We start from the raw sequence: 27,346 nt of genomic DNA on the forward strand, positions 1-27,346 counted from the left end.
CTCAGAGCCTGGAGCCTGTTTCCGATTCTGTGTGTCCCTCTCTCTCTGCCCCTCCCCCGTTCATGCTCTGTCTCTCTCTGTCCCAAAAATAAATAAACGTTGAAATAAATAAATAAATAAATAAATAAATAAATAAATAAACGTTAAAAAATAAAAATAAAAAAATAGAATCTCAAAGCCCATTTGTGTATTCCTTAGAATGTAAAAACACCAGATAAAAAAACCTCTACAGATGGTACAATGAAAGTCAAATGAAAGATAGATACTAAGTCAACATTGGCATTATTCTGCTCTTATAGTTAAAAAAATGTGGCCAATGATTGTGGCTACTGGGTGGCTTAGTCAGTTGAGCATCCAACACTTGATTTGGCTCAGGTTCATGGATTTGAGCCCTGCATCAGGCTCTGCACTGACAAAGCAGAGCCTGCTTGGGTCTCTCTCTCTCTCTCTCTCTCTCTGCCCCTCCCCTGCTCATGCTCACTGTCTGTGTCTGTCTGTCTGTCTCTCTCTCTCTCAAATAAATAAATAAGCTTAAAGAAAATAAAATGAAGAGGTTGGCCTACATAATTTCTAAGGAACCTGTCAACTTAAAATATTATACTAATATATGTTTCAATTAATAAATTGTTTCAGGGAGATAAAGTTAATTTGAAGGCAAATATAATATCAATAATGTTATTTCAGAAGAAACTGATAGTAACTTTAGGTTTATTTGAAATCCTCTTTTCCCAGCATTATAAATCATGTTCTAGCAACACCTTCTTTCTGTTCCTAGTACCTCTCACGGTTGTTCCTACCTCTAGGTCTGTTGCACATGTTTGGAAAGTAGTTCTTACAGCTTTTCAAATGGCTGGCTCCTTCTCATAGTTCACACCTTGGCTCAAATGTCACTTCCCCCAAAAAGGCTTTATGTGACCGTCCTATCCAAAATAAACCTCTCATAATTTCCTCAAGCCTCTTTATCAGAATTCCCTTATATGTTCTTATTAGTTTTCACCACTTGTTTGATTGTCCATTTCTCCCCACTATAGTAGAATCTCTATGGGGAAAATATTTTGTCTGTCTTGTTTATCATTTTGTCTCCTAGAATGACACCTAACATGTAAGAAGCTCTCAATAAATGTCACATGAACAAATGAGTTAGCAACTGAATAGATACACCCTAAGAGAAAACATACATTTTAACTTTTCAAAAGAATGAAAAGAGTTATAAAAATCATTTCTTGTTCAATTTTTTCCAGGGTCATATAGAAGCAGAATGTAAACTTGGCTCTGTGTGTTGTTTTTCACAATTAGAGAAGATAATACCCTAAATGTGAGCCAGCAGTGGCATTAGTTTTAGCTTTCGGCTAGGTTTTTCTGCAGAAGGTCAATAGAATTATATGCTGATCAATATCAAGATCATGTTCTAACTAATTGAGCAAAAAGGCTTAAATTCCTGAGGTTTTAATGTTTGGAAACAGCAAGTATCAAAATAATTCTATTGCTTTCCAAAGAATTGAAAATCACAATGCCTAACAATAAAGTCATGAAATAGCTCTATGAAAATTTAATCACTATAAAAAGGTTATATTAAGAATGAGTCATAGAAATTTAAAGAAAACATTTTTACAAGGTAATCCTTTAAATGGATTTGATATCATAAAGTACAAGGAACAGACATATCTGAAGTCAACTCTCAATTTTCCATGATATAATCAAGAATTGTCTCATGAAGAAGTAGCAGGGACAGTATAGGTTTTGGGGCTTTGCAAATCCTGGCCCTGGCACTTACAATGACTTTCAGTAATTCACCTAATTTTTTAATGTGTAAAATAGTACTCCTTATGCATGTTGCATTATTAGTAATACTTGTTTTGAAGCTTCATGATACTGAACATGGAATTAGGAATATACAAGACAATAAATGGTGGCTAAACTGGACAATGAAAATGTATTGGCAATGTAAGTCTCTGGTGCTCAAGAGTATGTGTGTGAGAGGGAGAGATGTCAGAACTACCTAATACTATTACAGGAGGATAGTGTTGCCTCCTTTATAAAATTTACACAATCTATACAGTTGAAAACTGAAATATTTTGGAAGTAGGCCTTTTCCCCGTAGAAGTACAAATGGCAAACAGCAACCAGGAGGCGAATCTTTCAACCATATTTTTAAAAAGAAAAAAATTACCCTCGTAATGAAAGTTTATGTGGAATTAAATTCTTCTATGCTATTATTTTCAATGAAATATGAACCTCATTTTTAGAGGCTATAAATAAACTGTCATTCAGAATATATGAAATGATGCATATTAGGCAATAACTCATAAAGTGGTCAACAATATTCATTTAGCATCTATCATGCTCATAATTCTATAAAAATAAGAAGGCAATCATTGACTCATTCGTTCAACAAATATTTATGTAGTGCCTAATGCTTATTTCCACTGGGGATAAAGTGGCAGTGACATAAGTAGTTTTATACAATTATACACAGGGTGCATGTTTAAAGGTTAAGGAAGGCTGTGTTGAAGAAGTGATAGGAGCTAAAATCTACAGATAAATCAGAATTAATCTGAAGGAGATGATTCAAAGGTGAAAAAGGACATTCCAAAAAAGATAATTGCATTTGCTGAGATCTTATGGCAAGAAGGAAGGTGAAATCTCCCAAGAACTGAAAAAAATCCAGTATGACTAGAAAATAGAATGAGGGGTCTTATGGTGACAGAAAAAGAGAGGTAGGCAGGGCCTCTTAGGCCTGGTTTAGGATTAGTTTCTTTATCTAAGACCAGTGAGAATCCATTGAGATTTAAGGAAGCAGGTGACATGTGTAGACTGTGTTTTGGAAGATCACTCTAGCCTGAGATATTGGGTGAATGATTAGAGGGGATATACAGAAGTCAGTTAAGGGACTGTTACAATAGGTCAGGTGAGAGGCGATATTTGGCTTGTACTAATTCAGTGGCAATGGTAAGAAATGGATGTAGTCAATAAAATTTAAGACACCAAGATTTGCTGATGAAGAGAGTATACAGCTAGGAACAGTAGGGGAATAAGGGAGAGGAAGCTGTCCAAGCTCTCTCCCTAGTTTCTGACCAGCGCAACTGGATAGGGTGGAGGTATAAGGCACTGAAGTATGAACCACTGGGAAGGTGAGAAGATCACAAGATAGACTGATCAAAAACCAGGAAGATACAAATTATCAATATCAGAAATGAAAGAAGGGCCATAACTACAGACAATATATACCTTGAAAGATAATAAGAGAATACATTATCAACAACTTTATGCCAAGAAATTCAACATATATGGAATGTACAAATTACTGAAGGATGTAAATTATGAAAGATTATTGAAGAATAGAAAACCTAAATAGCCTCATACCTATTAAATTAATTATATTAGTTATTGAAAAAAAAAAAAAAACCTTGAAGGACAAACTTCCAGAGCCAGATCATTCTACTGGTAAATTCTATTAATCTTTTAAGGAAAAAATAATGCTAATCCCAACCAAACTCCTTCCGACTTTAAAGAAGGAACACAGACCAAATCTTTTTTTTAAAAAAAATAATGTTTATTTATTTATAAAGGGTTGGGCTCTGTGCTGACTGCTCAGAGCCTGGAGCCTGTTTCCGATTCTGTGTCTCCCTCTCTCTCTGACCCTCCCCATTCATGCTCTGTCTCAAAAATAAATAAACGTTAAAAAAAATTTTTTTTTAAAAATAAACATTTAAAAAAATTAAAAAATAAATTAAAAAAAAGAATAGTAGACTTGACCCAGTGATGTTAATCCTAGGAATGTAGTGTTGGTTTAACATTTGAATATCAATTAAATTAGGGATATTAACAAAATAAAGCAGAAAAAACATTTGATCATCTTAGGATGCAGATATATTTGACTAAATTTAACATCACCTCATAATTGAAACTTTCAACAAACTTTGATACAAAGGAACTTCTTTAGCGTGATAAAGGGCACTTGAAAAAAATTATAATTATAATCATATTGCAAGGTAAAAGAATGCTTTTCATTCTAAATTATAAATAAGGCAATGATGTATACTTTGACAACTCCTAGTCAGCATTGTTCTGGTCTTCACAAGCACACATAACAGAAGAAAATAAAATGCAGAGACTTTGGAAAGAGGAACTAATACCGTCTTTATTCAAAGACAGCATATTGTACCTATAGAAAATACCAAGTAATAAACAAACAAAACCTACTGAAATTAATACGTGAGTTTAGCAAAGTCATAGGATATAAGAACAATATACAATATTCAATTGTGTTTCTACATATTGGCAATGAACAGTTGAAAAATGAAGTTAAAAATACCATTAAAATAGCATCAAAATGGGGCACCTGGGTGGCTCAGTCAGTCTGTCAGATTCCTGATTTCAGCTCAGGTCATGATCTCAAGGTCATGAGATAGAGCCAAGCCCCTCATCTGGCTCTGCACTGGGCATGGAGCCTGCTTAAGATTCTCTCTCTCCCTCTCCCTCTGACACTCCCCTCCCCTTCTCTCCCTCTCTATAAAAACAAAACAAAAACCCATAAAAACTTTGAAATTAGGAATATATAACAATGTACATTCAAGACCTCTACCTTAAGAACTGGAAAATATTCCCAAGAGACATTAATGAAAATCCAAATAAAAGAGGAGATATACTACATTAATGGTTCAAAAACTTGATGATATTGTCAGTTCTCCCGATAGTAATATGAAATGTAATGCCATCCCAATAAACTTCCTAAGTTGGCTTCTTTAAAAAATAGAAATTGAAAGCTGATTTTAAATTTTTCCAGAAAAGCAAAAGACTTAGAACAGCCAAAATCATTTTGAAAAGGAAGAACACACTTGGAGAACTTAACTATCTCATCTTAAGACTTACTATAAAAGATACAAATATCAAGACATTGTGGTTTTGGTTTAAGGATAGACATATAGATCAACGAAACAGAAGAAAGTCTAGAAATCAACAAATATGGTGGGTTGATTTTTTAAATTGTGGTAAGATATATATAAACATAAAATTTACTATTTTTGAGTGTCATTAAGTACATTCCCATTGTTGTGTACTATTACCACCATCCATCTCCATAATTTTCTCACCTTCCCAAACTGTAACTCCATATTTATTCACTCACCCTTGCCCTCCCCTCTGACCCCTAGAAATCACCATTCTACTTCCTGTCTCTATAAATTTGACTACTCTATATGTCCTCATATAAGTGGGATCATACAATATTTGTCCTTTTGTGACTGGTTTATTTCATTTAACGTTAGGTCTTCAAGATTCATCCATGTAGCATGTGTCAGAATTTCCTTACTTTTCAAAGCTGAATAATATTCCATTATATGCATATACCACGTTTTGTTTATCCATTCATCCTTCCATGAACACTGGGGGTGCTTCCACCTTTGGCTATTGTGAATAATGCTGCTGTGAACATGGGTATACAAATAATCTGTTTGAGTCCCTGCTTTCACCTCTTTGGGGTATATATCTGCAAGTGGAATTGCCGGGTCATATGGTAATTCTATGTTTAATTTTTTGAGAAATTGACTTTTCCATAGCAGCTGCACTATTTACTTTCCCACCAACAGTCCACAACGGTTTCAGTTTCTCCACATCATTGCCAACACTTGTTATTTGGGGGGATATTTTCATCTTTTTTAATAATGGCCATCCTAATGGATATAAAATGATAGCTCATTTTAGTTTTACATTCAGTTGATTTTGACAAATGTATGCTGATAAATTCAGTGAGGACGGGATGGTCTTTTTAACAAATGGTGCTGGATATCTACTGGAAAAAAATGAAAGTCAAGCCTTACTTTATACCATACATTAAAATTAATACAACAGGTAAAATTATAAAACTTCTAGAATAAAACTGACATAAACCTTCATCACTTTGAATGTAGGCAATGAATTATCAGATAAGGCAGCACAGCCCAAACCATAAAAGAAAAAATTGATACAGTAGACTTAATAAAAATTAAAACTTTTGCTCTTCAAAACATACTATCCAGGAACTTAAATTACAAACAAAATACTAGGAGAAAATATCTGTGTTATGTATATTTGACAAAGAACCTGTATCCAGAATATGTAAAAACATTATAGCTCAATAGTAAGACAACCCAATTTAAAAAGGCAAATTATTTGAACAGTTGCTTCATAATAGAAGATACATACATGCCCAACAAACACATGAAAGGATGTTTAACATCTGTAGTCATCAGGGAAATGCAAATTTAAACCACAATAAGATACCATGACACACATTAGAGTAGCTAAAATTTAAAACATTGACAGTACCAAGTGTTGACAAGAATATAAAGCAAATGGAAATTCATACATTACCGATAGACATATAAAATGGTATAGCTGCTTTGGAAAATGCTGGCAGTTTCTTAAACAGTTAAACATAAACTTACCATAAGGCCCACCAACTCCAAGAGAAATATAAATGTGTGCTTACACAAAGACTTGTACACAAATGTTCATAGCAGCTAACTCATAATAACCAAACACTGAAATTCAATGTCCATCAATGGGTAGATGAATAAACAAATTGTAGTATATACATATAATACAATACTACTCAGCAATAAAAAGGAATGGACTAATGATACACACAATATGGCTGAATTTCAAATCACTATGCTGAGTGAAAGAAGTCAGACACAAAAGAGAAACATGCTGTATTGCTTCCATTTAAACGAAATAAATCTAATGTGTAATGACAAAACCCAGATCAATTGTTGCCTGGCAAGGGGCAGTAAGGAAAATTTGTGAAATGAGAGAAATGATTGCATTGGTACCTATAAGGGTGATTGGTTTACCAATACCTATCAAACCATACTTTAAAAGAGGTACATTTTTGGGTTATCTGGGTGGCTCAGTTGGTTGAGCATCTGACTCTTGATTTACAGCTCAGGTCATGATCCCAGGGTTATGGGCTCAAGCCTCACGTTGGGCTCTGCACTGTGCATGGAGCCTGCTTGTGATTCTCTCTCTCTCCCTCTGCCCCTCTCCCCCACTTGCACTCTCTCTCTAAAATAAAAAATGTTTTAAATAGGTACATTTTGTTTTATGTAAATTATACCTTAATAAAGTTGTTTTAAAAATACAACTCATCTCCGTCCTAATGTTCAATATTTAAAGAGAAGAGAAATATGAAACAGGAAAAAAAAATAAAGATCTATCAGGAAATTAGATCATTTGGAACTTAGAAACTCAACTCTAAGTCTTTCATGTAATACAGTGCATTAAGGCCAGACTCCAGAACCAGAATACCTGGGTTCAAATCCCAGCTCTGCCACTTAGTAGCTGAGTAATTTTGAACAAGTACAATAATTTATCTGTGCCATAATTTACTATAAAGTGAGGATAATAACAGTATACCTACTTCATATAGTTCTTATAGAGACTAAATGAAATTATGTAAACGAAGTACTTAGAACTGTGTCAGGCATACATAAATGCTATGTAAGTATTAGTTATTATGGTGCAAATAAAAATGACTACAAATCTACCTCAGGCTGCTCATTTCTGATGGATGTTCAGTAGTCTAGTAAAAAGTAAATGAATATGCTTAACAATGAGAATCATTTCCTATGTGCTATATTAGCAGATCATCCAAAGATCTCATGGAAGGAGAACTTGGAACAAAATCTGAAGTACTAATACAATCCTGATGTGAGTGGATTAGCATACAGCCCTAAATTTGGACAAATTAGGGCAACCTTAACATCTCTTACATGGGTCCTAATAAAAATGGGATTTTCATTTCTAGAGCTATCATTTGGCCAAATTAAACTGTGAAAAATCTAAATGTACAATACATAAGAAGCAAAATGAAGAGGGGTGCCTGGGTGGCTCAGTAAGTTAAGCATCCAACTTTGGCTCAGGTCATGATCTCACAGTTAGTGAGTTTGAGCCCCATGTTGGGCTCTGTGCTGACAGCTCGAGCCTAGAGCCTGCTTCAGATTCTGTGTCTCCCTCTCTCTCTCTACCCTGCTCTCAATTGTGCTCCGTCTTTCTCTCAAAAAGTAAACATTAAAACAAAACAAACAAACAAACAAACAAACAAACAAAAAAACACCCTAGAGGTACCTGGGTGGCTCAGTCGGTTAAGCGTCCAACTTCAGCTCAGGTCATGATCTCACAGTTCATGCGTTCCAGCCCCACATCCGGCTGTGCACTAACAGCTCAGAGCCTGGAGCCGCTTCAGATTCTGTGTCTCCCTCGCTCTCTGCCCCTCCCCCGCTCACGCTCTGTCTCTGTCTGTCTCTCTCTCTTTCTCTCAAAAATAAACATTAAAAATGTTTTTTAATTAAAACAAAAACTCTAAAAAAAGAAGCAAAATGATGAGATTCTCAGAACTAATTATATTAACCGTTACATTTATAAGCTAAATATCACACCAAAAAATCCAAAATAAATCAGAAATATCTAATTAGAAGGGTGCAGAATAAGCACAGAACTTAGTTACCTTATATATCCTGGAACATCTATTGACTTCTTTATTTTTTCTTATGTAATTGTAGCTTCTTTTTACTAGTAAGAGTGATAACAATATAAATTTTTATTATGGTAAAATATATATAAAATTTACCATTTAACCATTTTTATTAAATTTTAACCAGTTAATAAAATATAATCGACATACAACATTGTATTTGTTTTAGGTATACAGCATGATGGTTTGATATATGTATGTATTGTGAAATGATTACCACAATTAGTTTAGTTAACATCTGTTACCTCACATAGTTAGAAATGTTGTGCATGCGGATGATAACTTTCAAGATCTACTCTCTTAGCAACTTTCAAATATACAATACAGTATTTTAAACTTTAGTCACCATGTTGCACATTACATCCCCAGGACTGATTAATCTTATAACTGAAAGTTGTTATCTTTGGAGGCCCTCACCCATTTTGCCCTCTTCTGCTTTTGGCAACCACCAATCTGATCTCTGTATCTGTGAATTCTAACCTTTTAGATTCCACATTTAAATGAGATCATACAGTTTTTATCTTTTCCTGTCTTATTTCACTCAGCATTAGTGCCTTCAACGTCCATCCATGTTGTCTCAAATGGCAGGATTTCCTTCTTTTTTATGGCTGAATAATATTTTGGCGTGTGTGTGTGTGTGTGTGTGTGTGTGTGTGTGTGCATGTGTGTGTATGACTTCTTTATCCATTCATCCCTTGATGGATGCTTAGGTTGTTTCCATATCTTGGTTATTATAAATAATGCTGCAATGAACTTGATGGCTCCTGATATCTTTTTGAGATAGTGATTTTATCCCTTTGAATAGATATCAAAATGTGGAATTGCTGGATCATATGGTAGCTCTATTTTTAACTTTTTGAGGAACCTCCATACTGCCTTCCATAATGGTTGCACCAATCTACATTCCCACCAACAGTACACATTTTTTCCACATTCTCACCAATGCTTATCTCTTGTCTTAACGATAGCCATTCTGAGAGTTGTGAGGTAATATCTCATTGTGGTCTTGATTTGCATTTCCCTGATGATTAGTGATGCTGAGCACATTTTCATGTACATGTTAGCCATTTGTATATCTTCTTTGGGAAAATGTCTGTTTAGTTCCTCTACTCATTTTTTAATCAGTTTTTGTTGTTGTTGTTACTGTGTTGTGTATCCTCTTCTACATGATCATGTAATACGTGAGTTTTTCTCTTATGCTAGTATTTTAAATAAAAATATGCTGAAGATGTTTTATTAAAAGGCATATTTTTTGCCAAGTGACATCCTATGGCTTGGGAATTCTAATTTCTACTTTTGTTGATATATTTCTTTTTGAACTTCAAAAACAATGATTATGATCTGACAAAGTACATGTACTAATCCTTTCCTTCTTTCTTAGAAGACCATGAGGAAAAGTGAAATACTCATTGATTTATCCAGATTCAATATCTTCCATGTTCACATCAGGTATGTGCAGTATAATTTTCTAAACACTATAAATTTTCTCCTCTCACCCAAATCATCTCTTGTGCTTTTTTTTTTATATCACATATTTGTTACGCTAGCTCTACAGAACATCAGGTATAACAGACTCCTTAATCAAAATGGATAAGCCCCTCCCTATTTAAAAAGCACACATAGTTAAATATTAAGGTGGAAAATATGCTTTGTACCCTATGATAATCTTGCTATTAGATCTGGCTGTCTTTTTCTTATTAAAAGAGTGGTTATATTTTTAAAATCTACTTTGATAGAGAATAGAAAAAGAGCTCCGTTATCAAAAAACAAGATTTGTTAAAGGTAGTATTGAAAATAAATAATTGGCTTTTGTTCATGAATGGCTAAATCTATTTTGTGGTTTAAAGAGCTAAGAACAGATTGCTTCCCTTAGACTGTTAGCAAAGAAATGTTTTCATCAATTAACATTCTTTGCTAAGAACAGTTTTTTCCAGTGCTATTTCTCAAATGGAGCATTACATAAATAGACCTGCCCAAAGGACAATTCTTGGGCTTTTTTCTTTAATGTTTCAGAGTATAATAATTATGGCATGCCAGTTGAAAATGCTGGCAGAAAACAAAACAAAACAAAATCACATTTCAAATGGATAATTTACTTGAAGGAAAAAGTTGCCATTGGTAGCCATTCCTGCAAATTAAATAAGAGACATCACCAATAAGTTGTGTCAATCTTCCTCTTCGTCATACTTTTGCCCAACGTTTACATCCCAGTAGGATGAAAAGGGCAAGGAGTAGGAAATAAAGAAGGTTGTTACAAAAGGCCCTGAACTGTAAAAACACACCATTCAATTCACCCAGAAATATTCCCCTGCCTCAGCTTTATCCTTTCCTCTTCCAGCTGTGCTAAAGTGTTTACCACTTTATGAGGGTCTATAGAGTAGGTGCAATAATTGTGAACATTTACTGAGCAGTTTCTTACAAGCCAGGCACTATGCCAACAGCTTTATCTATTTTGATTGACTTAATTCTCAAAATAACATTTAAGCAACACTGTTGTTCCCATTTTTCAGAATAGGAAACTGTGGTAAAGATCATATAGTACTGAGTGGTAGAGACCAGATGCATACCCAGGCTTTAGAGTCCATACACCTGAGCTGTCTATGCTACTCCCTGCCAGTGAAGGGAGATTAACTCATAGGCAGTGCTCTTCAACATGCATACAAGTAGACCTCTATCATCTTTTTTTCTTAGTAGAGACTTGCTCCCTAAGGATAAAGATAAGTTTCTAGAAGGAGCGAAAAGAAGGCAAAATATAACTGGAGTTAAGGGGAGAGGCAGATATTGAACCAAGAAAGAGAAAGAAGTATATTCAAAGACAGTTTATGAGAAAAAACAAATTCCAATGGCTACAGCAAAGTGATAAAAACACTTTTGGTAAATTTCCTTCAAGAAAATAAAGAAAACCAAGCCAAGATTTAGAATGAGATCATGCAGCATTTCACTTTATACACAAATTAACCTAAGCCCAGAGAATATTTTAGTGTGACTGTTACATTCTACAGATCAGTAAACACAAGAGAGATTAAATGACTTGGCCAAGACAAGAAGAAGCAGGTAGCATAGGCAAGGATAAAACTCAGCCAGATCTCCTGACTTTGAGCTCAATCCTCTTCCACCAACTATATCAAACACACTTTGTCAGCTTTTAAAATATAGATGTGGTGGTCGACATGGTTTTGACTCAATTTCTGGACCATAAAAAATAATTATAGAGCATACATGTTGAAGATTAAATACAAATACCTTAAGTTATCATCTCTTCACAAATAATATTGTAGAAGAGCGGTGTGGATAAAGTAGTCATTTATAAATGCAAGGAAGAGAATTCTTGGCATAAATGCATATTTTTTTACCTCTAATGTTAAAACATAACATAAAAATCTACAAAAATCTTTAAATTGAAATTATTTTAGCTTTGGAAAAAATGTTTTAATTGTTTTTTTTAATCTGTTTTTAAAAGTTTGTTTGTTTGTTTGTTTAGAGAGAGCATGGGGTGGGGGCAGAGAGAGAGAGAGAAGGAGAGAGAGAATCCCAAGTAGGCTCCACACTATCAGCAAAGAGCCTGACATTGGGCTCAAACTCATGGAACCATGAGATCATGACCTGAGCCAAAACCAGGAGTTAGATGCTTAACTAACTGAGCCACCCAGGTGCCCTTATTTTAGCTTTGAAAAATTTAGTCACATGCATATGTATGGCAAAGAGTGAAATGTCCAAATCATATAAATTTCTTCCTTACCAGAGAAATTGAAAAGGTTGGATGGAAAGAATCTTAGTTGAGAGTTATATAGCCAGTTTTAGTGTTGGTTTATAATCTCTAATGTTCTTTCCAGCTCTAAAATTCTATAATTCTAGAAAACTGATCATTGAAATAAGCACTAGATGAACATATTATAATTTAAGTATATTTGACCATGAGATTATGATCTCCTAACATAAGCCTATGAGAAACTGTTTATAGTGGCTTCAAAAAAAAAAAGATTAAATTAATAAAATGCTGATGGTTGGTTTCTATGGTATTTCAGACTATGATAATTATTATCATTATTTTTTTACCTGTTGAGAACTAGAAGGGAGAAAGCAAAAAGGAAAGCTGAAGTAAAGTAGAAATGAGGAGACCTCTTCTTAGCTAAATTCTTAGATACCAAAGACCCCAATACTAATGGTCAGATATAGGTACAGTAGTATACTCATACTAAAAGTTCAGAAGTTTATGTATTTCACCTTTTTTAAGTTTAAAAGTTAATGAGTAATGTTTGTGAGAATGGAGAAGTATGTTATATCTCATTTTCATTAATGTGGGGCAGTCAGTGGAAAAAAAAAATGAGTTTTCCAAAGCCAAATAGTAAATCATTGAAAGCCTAGAATTTTGAAATCAGGCTTTCTACTGACCATAAAAATGAATTAATTCTGTGTGGATGGAATTTTTTTTCTTATCTCAAATTCTCTACTTTATGGCAATTTCCATGGCCTTCTTTCTAGTGTATTTTTGTTATATATGTCTCACTTTTACATCACTTGGCTATGTCAAAAGAATAAATTTCTCAATACAACTCAAGATTTCATTGACCTCTCTCAAGTTGGATCACATTTATGATTATTGTCTCTAATGATGTTAAAAATTCAAATGTGACTTGTTAGAGGTAAATGATCTGATCTTCAAAACAAAGAAAACACCAAAAAATTAGAATGTAGTCTTCCAAAGATTTATTCCTACCACCTGAGGTAGACAATAGAGAAAAACTAAAAAAGCAACAGAAACAAACCAAAACAACAGGGAACGAAGGTACATTTTATCTAAATATATTCTATTAAAACTGAGGTCTCTTGGGGCACCTAGGTGGCTCAGTTGTTTAAACATCTGTCTTTGGCTCAGGTCACAATCTCATGTTTGTAAGTTCAAGCCTCACATCAGGCTCTGGGCTGACAGCAGAGAGCCTGCTTCAGATCTTCTGTCCCCCCCTCTCTCTGCCCCTGCCTCACTCACTTTCTTTCTCTCTCTCTTATAAATAAATACATACATACGTACATGCATAAACAATAAATTTTAAAAAATAAAATTAAAAAACTGAGGTCTCCCCTTCAAACATTATCAATCACATATCTATTATTAAACATTATTATAAGTTTTTTATTTTTTTTATTTTTTATTTATTTATTTTATTTATTTATTTTTTTCAACGTTTATTTATTTATTTATTTATTTTTAATTTTTTTTTTTCAACGTTTATTTATTTTTGGGACAGAGAGAGACAGAGTATGAACGGGGGAGGGGCAGAGAGAGAGGGAGACACAGGATCGGAAACAGGCTCCAGGCTCTGAGCCATCAGCCCAGAGCCCGACGCGGGGCTCGAACTCACGGACCGCGAGATTGTGACCTGGCTGAAGTCGGACGCTTGACCGACTGCGCCACCCAGGCGCCCCAACGTTTATTTATTTTTGAGACAGAGAGAGACAGAGCATGAACAGGGGAGGGGCAGAGAGAGAGGGAGACACAGAATCTGAAATGGGCTCCAGGCTCTGAGCTGTCAGCACACAGCCCGACGTGGGGCTCGAACTCACGGACCGTGAGATCATGACCTGAGCCGAAGTTGGATGCTTAACCGACCGAGCCACCCAGGCGCCCCTATTATAAGTTTTTTAAATGTAATACCATACTAACATTATACAAATTATAAAACACAAATATAAGAAAATACACAAGTACCAAAAAAGATGTATTGAAATATATAGTACTGATAATTTAAATAAATTTTAGTGAGAATTTTGTGATAAATGTTGCATTACCTTGAAAATCATGGTTTAATATCTTATAACAGAAGGATTCAAGTCTAAGATCATTTTATTCCCATGCTTAGCTATAAGGGCCATAAAAGCTAAAATATATATCACAAAAAGATACAGAAGAAATACAATTTTGACTTCATGTACTCAATTATAACACTCAAATTTCAACTCCATCTAATACTTATACTAAGGTTGTAGTTTAGGGTTTTTCTCTGACAAATTTCTGACTTCTCTATCAATCAGTTTTCCCTGGGGCGCCTGGGTGGCGCAGTCGGTTAAGCGTCCGACTTCAGCCAGGTCACGATCTCGCGGTCCGTGAGTTCGAGCCCCACGTCAGGCTCTGGGCTGATGGCTTGGAGCCTGGAGCCTGTTTCCGATTCTGTGTCTCCCTCTCTCTCTGCCCCTCCCCCGTTCATGCTCTGTCTCTCTCTGTCCCAAAAATAAATAAAAACGTTGAAAAAAAAAAAAAATCAGTTCTCCCTGAAGTTTTTTTTTTTTTTCCTTTAACGTTTAAAACCTGGGGTCTCAATTCACTGAAATGCTGTTGGGAAGATTTTCTGTCACGTTAGAATATTGTTTCCGGGGCACCTGGGTGACTCAGTTGGTTAAGCGACCAACTTCAGCTCAGGTCATGATTTCGTGGTTCACGAGTTGGAGCCCTGCATCAGGTGCTGTGCTGACAGCTCAGAGCCTGTAACCTGTTTCGGATTCTGTTTCTCCCTCTTTCTCTGACTCTCCCCCACTCATGATCGATCTCTCTCTCTCTCTCTCTCTCTCTCTCTCTCTCCTTCTCTTTCTCAAATAAATAAACATTAAAACATTTTTAAAAAAGAGAATTGTTTCCAAATTTACTAAGTGATCATATATGAGAGTTTTAAGATGTGCCTATGTCATTTTTTAAAGTTTTTCCTTGCGATAGTTTTATTGAGATATAATTTATATTCCATGAATATATATCCATTACAAGCATGCAATGTGATTTTTAATAAATGTATAATTGTGCAACCATCACCATCATTCAGTTCTAGAATATTTCCATGACCTGAAAAAGTTATGTCATAGCCACTTGGATTCAATCTTCTGGTCCCAGCCCAAGGTAATCCCTGATCTGCTTTTTGTTTCTATTTTTTTTTTTTTTCCGTTTTTGGAAATGTCATACAAATGGTATCATCAAACATGTGGCTTCTTGTGGATTTTTCCTCTTGGCATAATATACTGTAGGTTTATCCATGTTGTAGCATGTATCCACAGTTATTTTTATTGTTGAATAGCATTCTATTGTACCACATTTTATTTAATCATTGTTGATTGACATTTTATTTCCAGTATTTTCCTACTATGAAAAATGCTGATATTATTGATGTAAACACCTTTGTGTGGACACATGTTTTACTTCTTGAGTAGAAATCTAGAAGTAGAATTGCTGAGTCATATGGTAAGTTTATATTTATATTTGAAAGAAACTGTCAAATGGTTTTCCAGAGTTGGGTATACTAACCCATAATTTATGATAGCTCCAGTTTTCCACATCCTTGTCATCACTCGGTATTATTAATAGGTTGGTGTTATTAATCTTTTGTCTTATACCCATTCTAGTGGTTGTACAGTTGTGTTGTGGTTTTAATGTCCATTTCCTTTATGATTAATCATGTTGAGTATCTTTTCATGTGATGATTTATATAACTTTATGGTGAAATGTCTATCCAAATATTTTGCACATTTTTAAATTGAGTTCCTTGCTGTCTTAGTTTTGATGTTTAGAAGTTCTACATAAATTCTAGATATAAGACCTTTATCAGATGATGATTAGAAAATATTCTTTCCCGGGATGCTTTGCTGGCTCAGTCAAAAGGCATGCAACTCTTGTTCTTGGGATTGAAAATTTGAACCCTACATTGGGTATAGAGATTACTAAAAAGACAAACTTATAAGAAAAACAGAAAAGAAAAAAGAAAGTATTCTTTCCCAGTTTATGGCATATCTTCTCATTTTCTTGTTGTTTTGAAAAACCAAAATTTTATTTAAAAAAACCTTTATTTCTATTAAGTTCAATTTATCTATTTTTTCTTTTATGGATCATGATGTTGTATCATATCCAAGCAATCTGTGCCTAAAGCAGAGTCACAAAAATACTGTACTATGTTTCTTTCAGAAGTCTTATAATTTTAGTTCTTACATAATTAATAGTTCTTACAGAAGTCTTACAAAAGTTCTTAGGTCTATGATGTATATAGAGTTAATTTTTCTGTATGGCCTAAGAGTATAAGTTCATTATTTTGCACATGGATGTCCAATTATTCCAGTAGCATTTTTTAGGTTTATTTATTTATTTTGAAAGAGAAAAAGAGAGCATGAGCAGGGGAGGGGCAGAGAGACAGGTAGAGATGGAGAATCCCAAGCAGGATCTGCACTGTCAGTGCAGAGTTCGATACGGCGCTCGAACTCACGAACTGGGAGATCATGACCTGAGACGAAGTCAAGAGTCCCAGTGCTTAACTGACTGAGCCATCCAGGTGCCCCATCCCAGCAGCATTTCTTGAAGAGACACCCCAGTCCCCATTGAACTACCTTGGCATTTTTGCTGGACACCAATTGATCGTAAATGTAAGGTCTTACTTCTGTACCTTCAATTCTATTCCATTGATCTACATGGCTATTATTATGCCAATACTATATTCTACTATTGCAACTTTATAGTAAATCTTGAAATTGGATATTTTAATTCTTCCTATTCTGTTGCTGTTTTTGGTATTCTTGTTCCTATGTATATACATTTTAAGACTGGCTTATCAATTTCTACATAAAGTATTTGCTGAGATTTTGGTAGGGATCACATTGAATCGATAGGTCAGAGTTCTTATACTTTGTAAAAATGTATTCCTAAGTATCATGTTCTTTTCTGTGTTATGAATGGAACTGTTTTCTCAAGTTGTTTTCAAATTGCTAATTCCTATTTTATAAAAATATAACTGATTTTTATGTACTTATCTTGTATCTTGTGACTTTGTTAAATTCATTTACTACTTCTAGTATTTTGTTGTATATTTTTCAGAATTTTCTATGTATAGGGTCACATCATTTGTAAGTAAAGACAGCTTTAAATTTCCTTTTCCAATTTACGACTTTATTTTTCTTTCCTTGTTACAATGGCTAAAACCTCCAGAACAGTGTCGAATAAAAAAAGATATGAGTAGATATCATTTCATTCTCATTCTTAAGAGAAAACATTCAGTCTTTTGTCACAAATGTGATGATAGCTGCAGGTTTTTCATAGATGCACTCTATCACATCAAGGAAGTGCCCTTCTATTGCTAGTTCGTTGGACATTTTTATCATGAATGGGTGTTGTATCTTGTCAGTTGCCTTAACTTCATCTATTTTCATCATTTTTTCTTATTTTTAAAAATATAGCCATTCTTGACTTGTGGTTTCTGATAAGATAATAACAAGCAGATGCTATTGATTTATCCCCCTAGTCCAACCCCAGAGATGCACAGAAGTTGTAACCAGCTGTGGGGAAACTCGGTGATGAGAGTTAGCTGACCTGGTATGTAAAGAAACAGGGACACAGGAATGGGAAGGGCCAGGTGCCATGGTAGGAGAATAGGACATAAGGAAAGCGCTTGTGTATGATTTATGTCCTCTCCTCTACTGTTCTAATCGGCTTCTTGCCACCTTTCTGACGGAGACAGAGCTCTGGAGTTAAGAAAATAACGAAGTCATATTTTCACAAAATTTAGGGAAAATAACTTCAAATCCAGTACTTCATACAACATTTTGTTGTGGTGATCATTTGATGTCCTGGGGTTGGCACTGAGTCAAGAGCTACTTTACAAATGGAAATTGTTGACTTGCCAAGTGCCCTGCATCTATCTGACAGACTTCTGCTTTAGGCTTCACTCAAAGCTATATGGGTACCATTAGTAATTAGTACACTTCCAACATAGATCCATTTATGATCCATTTTTCCATCTATGATCTATTTATCCATCTATGATCATCCATTTATGATCACCAAATTTTTGACAGACTGTTTTTGCTTGATCTAGAATTCTTGACAGATAGGTTTTTCTTTCAGCACTTTGAATCTATTCTTCCATTGTTCTCTGGCTTCTTTTGTTTCTGATGAGGAGTCAGCTGTTAATTTTACTGTGGGTTTCTCCTTGTACATAATAAATTGTTACTTCATTGTTACATAATGATCTTGTTGCTTCAAAATTTTCTTGTCTTTGTCTTTCAGCAATCTGATGATGATATATCTAGTTTTGATTCCTCTTATGTTTATTCTATTGAGGGTTTACTGAGTTTCATGGATCCATAGATTAAGTTTTTTATAAAATGTGGGTAATTTTAGGTTGCTGCTTCTTCAAATATTTTTATATATCCTTCTATCACTCCGTTATTTCTTTCTTTCTTAAGATTTATGTATTTATTTGGAGAGAGACAGAGAGAGTGTGTGCATATGCAAGCAAGTGGGAGAGGGGCAGAGAGTAAGGGAGAGAGAAAATACCAAGCAGGCTCAGCACTGTCAGTGCAGAGACTGATACAGGGCTGGATCCCATGAACCATGAGATCATGATCTGAACCAAGATCAAGAGTAGGGTGCTTAACTGACCAAGTCCCCCAGGGTCCCCCATCCTTTCTTTCTTGTACTCCTAGTTGTCTCATAAGTTTCTGAGGCACTATTCATTTTTCTTCAAACTTTTTTTCCTTTCTATTCCTCAGATTGGGTAGTTTCCATTCCTTTATTTTTTTTATTTTTAATTTTTAATGTTTATTCATTTTTTTAATGTTTATTTTTGAGAGAGAGAGACAGCATGAGTGGAGGAGGGGCAGAGAGAGAGGGAGACACAGAATCTGAAGCAGGCCCCAGGCTCCAAGCTGTCAGCCCCAAGCAGGGCTCAAACTCATGAGCAGTGAGGTCAAAGTCGGACGCTTAACCCACTGCACCACTCACACACCCCTCCATTCCTTTTCTATAGTTTCTTTTTCTTTATTGAGAGTCCCTATTTGTTGGGTTATTTTTCCTTTAAGTTTTTAAATGTATTTATAGTAGCTGTTTTGGATTAGTTGCCTACTAAATCCAACAAGTGGAACCACACAGCATGAACATTGGCTACCTATTTTTCTAAATTTGGATTATGCTTTCCTGTTTTTTTCTTTCTCTCTTTCTTTCTTTCTTTCTTTCTTCTTGCATGTCTCAAATATTTTTGTTGAAAATTGGATACTTTAGCTAAAATATTACAGTAATATTGGATCAAGCTTGGTTTTCCTTCTGAGAATTTTTTTTTAATTATTTGCTGGAAATTAGATTTTGGAATCTGTTTCCCCTGAGCTGTGGTGCCACTGATATCTCTGGTAAATTTTCCTACCTTATTTTTATTTTTTAGCCTGGTTTCTAAAAAATTATTATACATGTATAAAATATATATAAATTCTATTATTTTCTTCCTCTACCAGTGGCATGGTAAATGATTCTACCTTGAAAAAGCAATCACATTGCTCATATTCTTGAAGTTCTTCTCTTGCTCCCAGTTTCACAGGAGGAGAACTAAGTGTTGAGGAATATAAGGCTTTGAGCTTGGGGAGTGGGGAGGAATAGACATCACACTAAACAAAGCTCTTTTACCCAACTTAGGAAATATTTGGATCATTCATTTATTTGTTGCTCTTCATAGTCCAACAAGATGGTCATAATATATGTTCTGTTGTCAAATATTTGCATAATATTGTCACAAAACCTTTTTATTGTAAGAGACAGACTCACTAAAGGCAAACCAGGGAAATAATGTGTGAGGGGTGACTCTAAGAAACAGAAAGCTCATGGAGTACTAAAAAATGAAGTGTGTTCTAGCCTTGTGAGGAGAATAGGATCCCAGAAAACACAAGGGCCAACACAGCAGTTCTCTCTGTATTTGTTCTCTTAATTTCAAATTTCTAAGAGAAGAATCTGATTGGCACTATTATAGGGTATGGTCAATGGTCTGTAATAAACTGGTCACATTTGAATCAGGTCTCCACCGGCTGAACCATGGTCAGCTACTAGGTCATGAGGCTTGCAGGGCTGCATACTTCAAGGGCTGTGGATATAGGTACTTAGTAACATGTCTATTACATTTACCAGATGTTTGATCCCTTTCTTATTTTATAAAGTTATTAAATTCTCATGATTCCACTGTGTTCAAACAACAACAACAACAAAAGAATCGGAGCAACCTGGATGTTTCGGATGAAAAAAAAATGTAGGTAGCCCTTATTTAATCTGCTTGACAAAGCTGAGTTTCAACTGTTTTTCCCAATACACCAAATTTTTTGGCCTTAACTCTGAATAGGATAACTTCATGCCAAAGCATGTACAGCCAGTTCTTCTCACACTGCCCCCCCAACCCCACCTCACCGAGGGGTAGAGATAGGTCCTCACAGAGATAAGATCTAAGGCTTTTCTCTCTTGGGTGGCTACATGACAGAAACCTCTATGCTGCTCTGCCATACATTATCTCACTTTTCTACACTGAACTTCCAGTCTCATCTTTTTCTAAGTACCTCCCAACATTACTGATCCTACATTTTCATTGTTAGAAGTCAAATTCTTTCAAGGACTAAAAAAGGATTAATGAATGGTGGCTTTTCTTAGTGTGAGGGACACTTTAGTAGTCCAAAGCACTATGGAAGTTACAGTCATCACTCTTACTGTATCCTATCTTCTATGGGAGAAGGCTCACACAAATAACTACACCATGGGGTAGAGTGTATTAAGTGCCACTATAAAATACTAAGGCAGAAATCATCCTCTCCAGAGGTGGGTAAGGTGAGGAAATTTTCAGAAAAGGCTTTAGAGGTATTGGATTGGGCCTCTAAGGGGGAGGATTTGCATATTCAGAGAATGGTCTGGAGGTGACATACAGTCAGTCAATCCTGAGCAGAACTATTATTTTTAGCAGCCATTTGCAGGACCAGTTTATTCCACTGCTCTCTTTCCCTCATTTGCCACCTGCCTCTGTTTTAACATTCCTTTTAAAAACAAACAGAAAAAGCAACTATCAATTAGTGTGTTTTTTGGAATTCTTATATTTACTGCTCTCACCTTCTCCATAGGCATCCAAGAATAAGAAAGGAAATAAGGAAATAAGAAAGTGTTTCTGCTCTTCCCGTTTCTTTGCTGCCTCTGCTATGATTTTTCAGGAATATTAATCATGGTGAGCTAATATGAAAATAAACATCAGAAAGGTACAAAGTTTTCATAATCATGATGGTTCTCGTTGACTTCTTTCTGAGATGGTAAGTGAAAATTCCCTTTGATTTCTGTTTACTTTGTTCTTGAAGGTGGTGCTCACCAAACGTTTTTAGTCTTTTGAACTTTGCCTTAGGTCCCAGCATCAGCATTAGCAGAGCCCTGCCCGCCCCCCTCCCCCAACCCCCAGCTTCCCACCTCTACTTCCCAGCAGTTAGACCCGCCAAAGTGGTGTGGCTAGCAGGTTAAATGCTTCCTCTTCTCAAGTTGTTCATTTGCATTTATATGGAACCTCAGAGTGGGAGACAATGGTCTCCACCCTCCACTGGAAATCTGGAAGTAAGGCACTGCAATTAGCAAGTAAAAGGCCCTTTTCGTAGGAGAGAACTTTACTGGCAAAATGGGTTATGATTTTGAGGAGAAAACGCACAATCTTCAGAATCTTTTTAGTTGTATTCAAGGACCAGCATACTGGAGGTTAAAAAAGAAAAGCCTTAATAAATTTCCTTCAGACTGTTTTTTGGTGAAAAGAAGGCGAGGAAAGGGTGGTAGGTTTGAAAGAAGGTGGTTTCACAAAGTGTCAGATATGCATAACATGTAAGGAAAACTTTTGGAGGAGAGAACATAACATACGATGTAAGAGAGAAATTTACAATCAATGGAGCAAAATCCTGGGGAGAGAATATGGTCCATTTTCAGAAGCAGAAATAGAGTATGGGTTTAGCACAGAAGAGGGGCACCTCTTCTCAGCAGGACTGAAGTAAGTGAACAAGTGTAAAAATGGAGACTGAGTGTTAGGAAGGTTAAAATAGAGGAACTCCATGATGGATGTCTCAGCCAAATATGAGGCAAGATCACTTAAAGAACTGGAAGAAGACAAAGTACAGTGGGGGGACTTGAGGAAAGCAGAAATAGGACAGGTTTGAGAGAAGTACCCTGGATAATCACCCTCCTCATTAAGGAAAGGAGTTTAGAGAATCAGTGAAGACCCAGCCAAGTCTGGAGAGCCTAGAACTCTTAGTGGAACACAGTGATTTTGTAAACTTGTCCAGCAATGCATGGTAGTACTTTCAACTGAGTATAAGAATTACAAAATAATAATAATAATAATAATAATAACAATAATTAATAATAATGATAATGACAACATTTTAGGGGACCTTGTTCATGGTAGACTTTAGTAAGATTTTAATCATTACAAACATGGAATACACAATATCAAAATACTCATCACACTTGTGATCTGAGAAAAATACAAAAAGAAAAGATTATTGGAGTAAAAAAATTAATTCTTGTTGTCTTCTTTCTATGCTATCCTAAGGCAAGAAAAAAGGAAATATTAATGTTATTTTTCCCATGTTCTTTTCATTCACTATTATTAAAAAATGTTTTTAAACCAAATCTTTGGCATCATCTTAGTACATTAAAAACGAGTCTTGGGGGCACCTGGGTGGCTCAGTCCATTAAGTGTCCGACTTCGGCTCAGGTTATAATTTCATGGTTCGTGGGTTCAGGCCGAGCATCAGGCTCTGTGCTGACAGCTCAGAGCCCAGAGCCTGCTTTGGATTCTGTGTCTCCCTCTCTGCCTGTCACCTGCTCATGCTCTGTCTCTCTCTCTCTCAGAAATAAACAAACATTTAAAACATTTTAATAAATAAAAATGAGTCTTATAAGAATTTGCATTTTACTTTTTTCATTTTCCAAACACACACACACAAAAGCCAGAAATGAAAGGCATGATGAGCAAACTTCCAGGATGGCAAGGCTCTATGGTCCCTGCTGATTCCTTCCCAATTCTGGAAATATTTGGGGGGAACACTCACATGTTCAACTGTTCTATTCTGCACTTCAACCCTGCATAAGATTATCAACTAAGTTTACATTTTACTACAAATTGTAAGAGGTGTTTTTCCAATCAAGATACCATATTAACAAGTCTTATCTATTTTTGCAATTTTCAACTATAGCAAGATAAAAACTAATACCAAAGCATATTATTCAACTTAAAATTCAGCACAGTAGTTAGATATATGTACCTTGCACACACATTAATCTCTTTCTCTCAACAAATATTTGTAATTTCCAAAATCCTAACTGCTTTTTCACAAAATATGGTCCCTCCAACTTAAGAGGCAGTAACATAAACATTATATTCTTACATCTTACTAACATGGCAAAATCACCAAAAGAAGGAACCTAAGAATATCAGTGGCTATGTGATAGAGCAGTATAATGCTTAACAGTCTAATGTCTTCATGAAGACCCACTTGAATAGCCAGCATTTAACTATGAAAGTTATTTACAAAAAGCAATCAGTATTGACAAGCTAGCACAAAGTGACCAAATGAAAGCATAGAACCTGTTATTAAAGCTCAAGATTTTTCTGTGTACTGATTCCATAACTGAGTTCATTTCTTCATAAAATTTAGAGGTAAGCTGGAAAATACCCAGAAAACTTCAATCAACTGCAATCTATTTCCTTTACTCTCTGAGATCATCGGAACGCATGAAGAACTGACTTTATCACCTGTTTTTCCCCACTGGGTAAACTGAGGGGAAAGAGCATGCACCTGCCATGCTCACAGTGTGGAATGTACACACAGGTGGGTCTTTAATAAATACCCTTCAATGGAGGGATTGGAGGCTTGCTTGGAAAAGCAGGGAACACATTTAAGTGACGACTCGATGACATCCAACATATTAGACGTCAGCCAGTTCCTTGCTAAAATATCATGCAAAGGAAATCTTTGAGTCTCCTTTAGGTTAGGCATTAAGTTTTTAAACCCAGAATTTTGAGGCAAGATCCGCCCCAGGGAAAGGGGAGTGGTTCAGAAAAACACGTAGAATTCAGGTGGATCAGTGACGTCAGGAAGAAGCAGCGAATTAAGGGATAGGGAGCAAACTCACCTGGAGTAGCAGAAGCTGCACACAGGTCAAAGGTCAGAGGTCAAGGCCTCAGGGAGTTCCCCCGACGCAGGAAAAGTGAAATGCCCACTCCTAGGTTCTCATGGATTCGTATAAGGGCTCAGCTGTTCCCGCCTTTGAGGTGACATGAGGCACAAACCCTGTCATGCACAGCTGGGGTTGACAGGAAGCCAAGGCGCAAGCTGCCTCAGGTGTCAGAGCCAGCACGCGGGAATCTCCCCGTATTTCTTCCCTACACCCCCTCCCGCTCCCCAAGCCTGAGACACCTCCAGCCTCACTCCCCACCTTCTTCAGGCCCTCTCGCTCTTAACAGCATCGGTCTCTATGGCGACCTGAAACCGCAGTTCGCATTGGCCCGTTCAATATGAGGGCCGGGCCAATAGGGAGGGCCAGCCTTCTCCTTCCGACCAATGGCGTTGGCGGGGAGCAGGTCCGGAGACGGCGGCGTGCTGACGTTCCCGGGAGCCCGGGGCTGGCTGGGCAGGCGGGCTGGCGGCTGGGCGGGCGGCGGCGGCGGCCTCTGGGCAGTAGAGGGGGCTCCGGGGCTGAGTCCGTGTCGACGCCGGCCGCGGAGGCGGCACCATGGGCACTGGGTAGAGGGGCAAGTTGGCCACCGCCGCCGCCCGGGGTGGTGGGAGAGCAGCTTCGGGGGAGGGGGCGGGTGGGGGAGGGAGGGGCGGGCAGCCGCTTGGCCGCCGCACTTTTTTAATTTTTTCGGGTGCCGCAGCGACGACCCCTCGGCGCAGATGTCCCTGATCCCCCGAGCGACGACGGGCGCTGCCTAGCCTGAAAAGTAAGTGTGCGGGCTCGCGGGAGGGCGCGAAGACTCCTGCCCCCGAGGCCCCCGGCCCTCGCCCCCTCGCGCCGGAGCCGGGACCTGCCTGTGAGGGACGCGTGGGGGACGGGCGCCTCCCTCCCGTTACTCCGTCCCCACCGCCTCGCGGCCGCCTCGGCTTTCCTGCCCCGCCTCGTGTTCCTGCCCGCACTCGCCTGCCTGCTCCCCTCCCCCCGGCAGGCGCACAAGTTTCACCCTCCATTTGCTTTTCCCGGCTATTACTCTCCTCCGGTCTCCCCTGCGCGCCGCGCACGACCCTCCCCGCGTTGGCTTGCTCGGATCCAGATCCCCCAGCCCCGAACTTGAGCGCCTCGCCGAGCCCTCCCGGACGTCTGCCTCGAGGCTCACCCGCTCTTGCCCGCCTGGCACGCCGCCCCGCGCCCCCGACACCCTGGGGCGCCCGCCTTCCCCAAGCCCTCGGGGCGGTCTGTCCGTCCCTCCAGCCCCAGGTCCTGCGTCCTGGCCCCCTCCCCTTCCTCCCACGCCCCTGTTGCCCGCACTGTCTCGCGTTTGCCCCGCGAGTCCCGCGCTCCTGCGGGTCCTGCCCACCCCCCTGCGTCCAGCGCGCCCCTCGCTCTTCGCGGCGTATCCTCACGCTCCACCCCTCCTGGTTCCCCAGCCTAGAGCTTCCTCCGCTGCCCTCCTGCGCCGCCGCTTCCACCTCACCCTGCCTGGAGTTAAAGCGGAGCTGCGGTACCCACCCCCCACCCCCCCAACCCCGGGCCGTTCTGGAGTCCCTGCCCACCGCTGGGGCTGCCTGGTCCTCTTTCCCCTACCCGGGAAACGAGGGGATGAGCGACGGGGCCGGAATTTGGCTGCGTGTTGGCTGAGTGCGACAAACTGAGAGCGCGGGCAGTGCAGGCGCCGCGGCGGCCGTGGCCGCTCGGGGCGCAGCAATAGGCAGGTGTGTGTGTGTGTATCCGGGGGGCGGGGGGGGGGGGACGCGCGCCGCGGGCTCCTCGGCTGGCGACAGATTGTGCAGGAATGCGAGGAATGCACCAGGGGCATAGTCCACTCGGCCCGCCGCGGCTGCACTAGCGCCTTCCTGGCCCAGCTTTCGCCGCTCAGCCAGAGGTCACCGGAGCATCTTCGGAGCTGGTGAGCCTAGCTCCACTCCTCTCTTCCCCTTGCCTCTCTCCATGCGGCAGAGAGGGCGGCAGAGGGGAAGCGCGGCAGTTCTGTTGGGCTTCAGCTAGCATTTAGCCTGGGTGTTTGCTGCATTGGTCTCCAGGATCGTGAATTTGGGGTGGATGGCGGTGTAGCCAAGGTTATTGATCATTGCACAAGGTTCTTGGCAAGTTTGGTTTGCAAGATTTGAATAGTGCCTGTTTTTTACGAGGGTTTTCTGAAAACCTGCAGGAAAGGTGCCCAAGGTTCTTAGAGTAATGAGCTTGCAGCCAACGCATTTTAGCACTATCAAAAATGTCTGTTAATGCTCATGGATAGGGATGTACCGCAAGAGAGAACTTGAATGCATCACTTTGCTGTCACAAGAATTGCAATTTTTTCTCGTCGTGCTGGGTTGTGTTTAGACCTCTTATAATACATAATGAATAGAAACAGAGAAGCAGTGTTTGGTCAGCGATGGGACAGATAGAACTGTCTGGTACAGTTAAATTCGGGGCGTGTCAGTTACCATTGGAAGTAACTGGGGACAACACAATCATGTATATTTCAAGATGTAATTTATTAGTTGAGGTCTCAGTTCTTTTTGTTACTGAGTTTGAAAAAATAAATGCAGCCCTCCAACTTTTAACTAATGGTGATTATGTATAAAATCAATAATCATTAATATAGTTTTTCGTCAAATTTTATTTTCTGTAATGCAGAAAAGCACATTTTCGACAGACGGTGTGTTTCTAGAATTGGGCTTAGATTATTACATTTTAAAAGGGAAAGTAGAAGACCGCTTTGCTTTTTGAATGCAGTGTGTTGCAATGGAAGTAACATCTTTTCTGGTACCTGTGAAATAGTTATGGAAATGGCAACATTACAATGGGAACAACCGATGTCCAAAATAAGGTTTCTGGATGTTGAAAAGCATACTGTGTATGCC

The 27,346-nt window shown here is 38.0% G+C and overlaps 2 protein-coding genes across 14 annotated transcripts in view; one reads left to right on the plus strand and one right to left on the minus strand.

Moving 5' to 3' along the window:
* Positions 1–24,838, minus strand: part of CCDC148 (coiled-coil domain containing 148) — a 256,970-nt gene extending 232,132 nt beyond the window's left edge. The window contains exon 1 of the mRNA XM_043576791.1: positions 24,438–24,838. The gene's annotated coding sequence lies outside the window, so the exon portion shown is untranslated. The remainder of the gene's footprint in view (positions 1–24,437) is intronic.
* Positions 24,839–25,142: 304 nt separating this feature from the next.
* PKP4 (plakophilin 4) overlaps positions 25,143–27,346 on the plus strand; it is a 240,442-nt gene continuing 238,238 nt past the window's right edge. For 11 of the 13 annotated variants that reach the window (XM_043576776.1, XM_043576783.1, XM_043576780.1 and 8 more), the window contains exon 1: positions 25,143–25,248. The gene's annotated coding sequence lies outside the window, so the exon portion shown is untranslated. Of the gene's footprint in view, positions 25,249–26,082; positions 26,195–26,286; positions 26,389–27,346 lie in introns of those variants that run through there. The other 2 variants (XM_043576779.1, XM_043576777.1) reach the window with 2 other exon arrangements.

Source organism: Prionailurus bengalensis, chromosome C1 (assembly GCF_016509475.1).
Source record: "Prionailurus bengalensis isolate Pbe53 chromosome C1, Fcat_Pben_1.1_paternal_pri, whole genome shotgun sequence".
NCBI classification, from domain to species: domain Eukaryota; kingdom Metazoa; phylum Chordata; class Mammalia; order Carnivora; family Felidae; genus Prionailurus; species Prionailurus bengalensis.